Source organism: Drosophila obscura, unplaced genomic scaffold (assembly GCF_018151105.1).
Source record: "Drosophila obscura isolate BZ-5 IFL unplaced genomic scaffold, ASM1815110v1 contig_37, whole genome shotgun sequence".
Taxonomy (NCBI): domain Eukaryota; kingdom Metazoa; phylum Arthropoda; class Insecta; order Diptera; family Drosophilidae; genus Drosophila; species Drosophila obscura.
In genome coordinates this window covers 1666511-1672510 of record NW_024542825.1, presented here as the reverse complement: position 1 = coordinate 1672510, position 6000 = coordinate 1666511, and the positions used below count along the sequence as shown (strand labels likewise).

The 6000-nt window shown below is 38.9% G+C and overlaps 1 long non-coding RNA gene across 1 annotated transcript; it reads left to right on the top strand.

Moving 5' to 3' along the window:
- Positions 1–368: 368 nt before the first annotated feature.
- LOC121404724 lies at positions 369–3861 on the top strand. Its single transcript, XR_005968160.1, has 3 exons — positions 369–489; positions 3162–3377; positions 3430–3861. It is a non-coding gene; the product is annotated as an uncharacterized LOC121404724 (long non-coding RNA).
- Positions 3862–6000: the final 2139 nt, after the last annotated feature.

The window sequence follows — 6000 nt, the reverse complement described above, 5'->3', positions numbered from 1 at the left end:
TTTATTCAATCATTTGATCAAATCGGTTGCAACTTTTTCGCTTTGTGCGGATCGCAGATATTTTGCCGTTTTACCGTCGGCCTTTGCGGTATTCTTGTTGCTATTTATCAATAAAATTTTTTTCACCTTGAAATTTTTACAGCCATCTGCGGGCCATTTGCAACACTTTTCTTAGCGGTGGTAAAAGTATATAAAAATATCATTATTACGATATTTTTTTACAATTTTTTATCGTTAAAAGAGTCAAACAGAAAAAAAACATTATTACGATTTATAAATTTTTTATCGTTAAATATTTTTGCGAAAATATCGATAGTATTGTTCATTTCGGTTTGAAATATTTTTACGCCAGCATATCCGATTCAGAAACCAATATAGCCGTGTTTCACACCACAACAGTTGCGCTTAAACACTTTACAGCACTGGGAATTTTAGGTGCAGGCTGCAGCGACTTTGAACAATTTGGCGCCAAAACACAATCAGAATCTGGTGAGTTTTTCGGGTTATTTTTTAGTTTTATTTTAACTTTCAGTCGGCAGCGCTTTTCCAGACATTGATGAAGAATATGAGAAGTATATGGCCCCCTAGCATAATAATATTATATTATATTATATTATATTATATTATATTATATTATATTATATTATATTATATTATATTATATTATATTATATTATATTATATTATATTATATTATATTATATTATATTATATTATATTATATTATATTATATTATATTATATTTTTTTTTTTTTATTATTATTTTTACTATTAATATTTAATAGACAAGAGGCTCGCATTTAAAAAAAAAATTCAAGTTCTCATTCTAAAAAGTCGTTTGTTCAGGAATCAGTCAATCTAGATAAAAAAAATAAACAAAAAATGGTAAAAACAATTTGCGTCGCTGAAATCACAGACCATCCCAAGACACTCGAATTTCCGCCTTTTCGTATGCAAGCAATCTCTCATCGATGCGATGTCAAAGCCGGAAAAGAAATCACGCTAATGATCTCGGGATCTCGAGCGCCGAACCCTCCACCAGCTAAGACCCAACCACCCACACAGGACATCACACCACACCGCAGTGTGCCATACCCTCGCCCCGTTCGACGCACTGACCAGTCCCGTCTGCGCTGGAACGTGTTCTGGATTAGAATTAATTCCTCTGGCCCTGCTCCTCACCCCGTGTGGCCTTTTTACTGGGCAGCGATTGCAGGCAACACCCTCGCATCAGGGATACATCTCATTTAAATTGCAACTCGTGAGGGGGAAGAAGAAAAAAAACAAAGACCCAAGCGACAAATGCCAAACAGACGCCTCAAGGTCTCAGTCTCAGCTCTCAGCTCTCAGCCCCTGCACGAAATTGTGTGGAATCTTGAAAGGTTTTGCCGGACATGGTTTCTGCGTAATTAGTGCATTGGCAACCCTCGTTAAAAGTCCTGGACCAGGCAGCACCAGGCAGCACCAGGATCTCGCCACACACCTCCACAGCTCATGCTGCAGCTCCCTGGCAGTCAGTCAAGCGAATGCCTTTTTCTCCCACCCCAACCCACTTCCCTTTAACGCTCCTTGTGGGCATTTTTCTTTAACAATTTCCATTTGATTGCATTTCCCCGAGCGCAAAGCGAGTGAGAAACTGTTTCCTTGAGCATTCATTAGGGTGCTGACCGACGTCCTGTGTCCTGAGCTTAACTGTCATTTCCATAAAATCCCATTGAACATGCTTAAGGGCACAAGAGGAGGCTGTCTGCGTACACCCACACACACACACACACACACACACACAACACACTACACACACACTCTCGCAGCATATGCAAAACTTTGCCGTTTCATTTGAATTTCCTACGTTGCCTCGCCTCCGCTTTCTCTGCATTTCGTTGCCTGTAATTATGAAGATGAATGTTCTTATTGCTTTTATATCCTCTTTGCGTGTGTGTGCCTGTCTGAGTGTCAGTGTGTGTGAGTGTGTGCCTGTCTATGTGTCAGTGTGTGTGTTAGTGTGAGTTTAGCTGCCGACATTCTCTATTAATAATGCTTTCAGTCACACTCTGCATACACGTTCGTTTGAATTTGTTGCCGATTCGGGCCGGGCCCCGGTCTCTAGGAATTTTTTTTGGTAGTCTGCACAGTGGAACTAAAGCTAAGATAACAAGAAATCAGTATTTCATTTACTGATTTAATTTTTTACTTCACTCTTTTCTTCTGCATTTTACATAATTTTTGGAATTAATTATTGGCATCGAAAAAAGTCTTCCAGCTTTTAAAGGGGAAGATAGGGAATGCCGGCCAGAGTCTCAGCTGCTGCTGACCAGCTCCATGATGTCCCTTCTATTTAGCAGTTTGAGCAGAATTTATCCCCCCAAACAGGACAGCCATTGTACATATAAAAGTCAAATAAAAACGATTGAAAAAACCTTTTCTTGGTGCTATTTTAGGGATTTTATGAATTAGAAGTTAATTTTATCATCACCAATTATTTATTTTTTTATTATTTATTTATTGTCGCCAATTAAAAGAGTTCATTGCCGTTTCGACTCTGCCCCAATGTGCCTCAAGCGAAGCGCGTGCAACGTGCGGTCGCCGGCTGCCCATCCGCACCCTCCCTCCCTGCCTCCCACGCATCTTGGCCGCAATAATAAAGGAAAATCCGACAGGATGCTAATGCGTATTTAGTTATTTAGTTTATATGTATGCGTAGTGTGTGTGTGTGTGTGTGGGCAGTAGGGGAAAAGGAAACCCCAGAAAGTGTGTGGGGAAAACTGCTGCAGAGGAACTCGCCCGCGTTTATGTTTGTTTTACGCTCTCTCATGTGTGTGTGTGTGTGTGAGTTAGGGATGCAAAAATATATTTGCATATTATCGATTTCTCTCTACTCCTTGAATGGTGTGGGCGGCCTGGAATGGAGTGGGCACCAGGGTACACAGAATATAGAAAATAGAAAAAGAATACACATAAATTCTCATTCGTGGGGAAAAGGTTCTCCAAGCTCATTCGACATTTATAGAAAGTTTCTAGTGGAGGTCCTTTAAGCTGCCCTTTTACACGATACATTTTCCAACGAAGTATGATTTTTTGTCTGGAATTTCTGTTGGCATTACATGTAAATAAATAAAATCAAATTTTATATTAAAATATTATTTTGTTTATTTATTTACAGAAAATTGCATTTCAAATTATTTTTCTACCATTTAATGAGGGGCCAAAATAATGCCATCGGTGGAAAACCCATCGTGTGACTCCACTAAGTAGCTTTTAGGCTTAGTGTAAAACTTAAACCGATGCAAACAATTCGTTTTTGAAACGAAAGCAGAAATTCGAGACTAAATACAGAACACACGTACAAAATGGCGCAGATCCTTGGGAGTCCTTTATCGTAAGCGGATTCCAACAATTTAAATAGAATATATATATTTTTTTTTCTTTAGAGGGCAAAAATGTCAAGCACGGCAAACGAAACGAATGCCGTCCAATTAGATTTTGGGCTGGGCAGGCACGAAAATTTTCCAATCCACCCTCAGACTTTCCGTTTTTGCTGCGTGGGATTTTTGAACAGCTGCTGGAGGGTTGATGGATCCACCTACACACACAAATCCTTGAGGCAGAGAAATGACAGAGAGAGAGAGAGAGGGAGAGCGAGACAGTACAAGGCAGAAATTATGAAAAGTAATGAACTGTAAATCGAATTGCCATTGTAAAGGAAAGCCACGGGACAGGGAAATCGTTCCCCAACGAAATACATTCATAAATAAATAAATAAATAATATTTTTGACAATTTGGCAATCAGGATAAAATATTACATGGCATATCGGCATGAATACGATTGGACGGGAGTAAATAAACGACATGGAAAATGAACTGATAAACGTAACAAAAATATGGAAAATAAATTATGCAGTGAATTTATAAATAAAAGTGAGTTGTGATTTCTTAAACTACGAATGAATAAAAATTGTAAATATAATTAGAATATATTTTATTAGGTGTAGCAGTGATTGATCTTTAATTTAAGCATTTTATGAGGTCATCATTTTAATTGAATTGGTTTTGTAGATACTTCATTTCCGTTTTACACAAATATTCTATATTTGAAACTAGTATTAATACAAGACATTTTCATGAAATCAAAGCATTCCGAAAAATCAATGCCAAATCAGCCTTTGATTTCTTAATCCATACTCATACTTGCTTCGTTATTCTTATTATTTATTCAGTCTGTATTCGATGTTAATTAATTAATTAATTAAGAGTATAATAATAATTGTCCAAAATTATTTGTACGAAAAATGTAGTAAAGTAGTAAAATATAGTTTAGAAATGTTTTTTAATTTTAATTTAATCAGATTGCTGTTGACTGCTTTCTTGAAAGAGATTTACTAGCAGCTGCTACTGCGCCATGATGTGAGTGCCAAAATGAGAATTATTATCGTAGCATTGTAAGTTATATCGTTGAATTCGCACCTCCAGTAGGCAGTGCCTTCTCTCGACCCACCAGGGTCATACTGGCCAGGACATAGAGGCAGGCAAGCCCCAATGCTGGAATTACATGGCCCAGTCGAAGATCTGTCCAAACAGCAAGCCCATCAGCAATTGTCCCCAAGACTCTTAGCGTGGCTGGTACCCTAGCTGGAGTGGAAGACTTCGGCGAATTGTGGCATGGTTGCGACATCTGCAGATGCAGGGATGTGCGGGCCCTGCTTCATAGCCTCAACCAAAATTAATGCACGACTATAAAGCAGGACATAGCATTGTTCACCACTAAAATGATGCCATGGGGATCGTCTGCTGATCTTTAAATAATTTCTCGATATTAAAACCCAACCTCAACTGTGCTCAGTCACACTGGGATAGAAATTGACTGCTATTCAAATATTTAATATATGAAAATAAATTTTAGAAATTTCCTAATTTATTCCTAGATATTTTACCATTCCTACAGCAATAAATTTTATGCCAGGACACCATTAAAACAATGTCCAGCAAATCCCAAGATGGCAATTTTTGTTTGGTTTTTTTTTCATTTCAAATGCATCTGAACCATTCAGATCCTATAAGTATATCCCAAGGCTCATCGAGCAAATAAATCTTGCGGCTCTACGAGGAATTTGCGAATGCGAAATGTTTATTTTTATGCGATTTCAATGCCAATTCCACGGCAAACACAAACAAAATCACATGGAAATAATGGAAAAGCAATTTCCATTTCCACAGTGGCGAGAGGGGAGAGGCAGACAATTCCCCAGCAGCGATTTGACCATTAAAATTATACCCACAGGACTACGACGAGGCATAAAAAGCAGAGGCAGAGAGGTAGAGGGCCAAGGCAGGACGGAAGGGAACTGCTGATGGGGGGGACTGTGTCTCCTGCTTGAATATGAAATCGTTTGGAAATGTTCAACGACAAAATTGGCATTTGCCAGCCAGCAGCAAGACACCGAAGAAGATGTTTGAAAAGAGTTTTCTTTTTCGTTGTTGTTGTCTTTCCTTTTGGATATTTTCTTTTCGTTTTGTTGGTCACATTTGTGTTCTCGTTAACTTTTTGCGGGGGGGGAAAACGCAGAGGCGTGTGTGGCTCGGAAGGGAACTTCCTTACGTGTGGGTTGGTAATATTTTAGAAACTAATGTGACATTTCGATTATTCGATTGGATTTAATGTGTTTTATGAGTTTTACACGCTCCAAAACGTTGCCGCCAAATGGGGGGCGGTGCGTGGCGAAAGTGATGACAACTGTGGAGAGAGGGGAGAGAGGAGAGCGGAGAGAGGGCAGAGAGCATGAGCTAGTGGAGTCGAGCTACAAATGGTTAGGCTCTGTCATTGCCTTGATTCCGAGATAAATGTCAGAGGCGTGGAAGACAATGCTCTGACCAATAAAAGCAGCGGGCAAAAAAGGGATGGAGACTTTCGTTTTTTTTTTTTTTTTTTTTTGGTTTCTTACATGAAAAGAGTTTATGGCTGAAACCCAAAAAGGATTGCTGGCTTTGGAGTACGAAGCTGTTG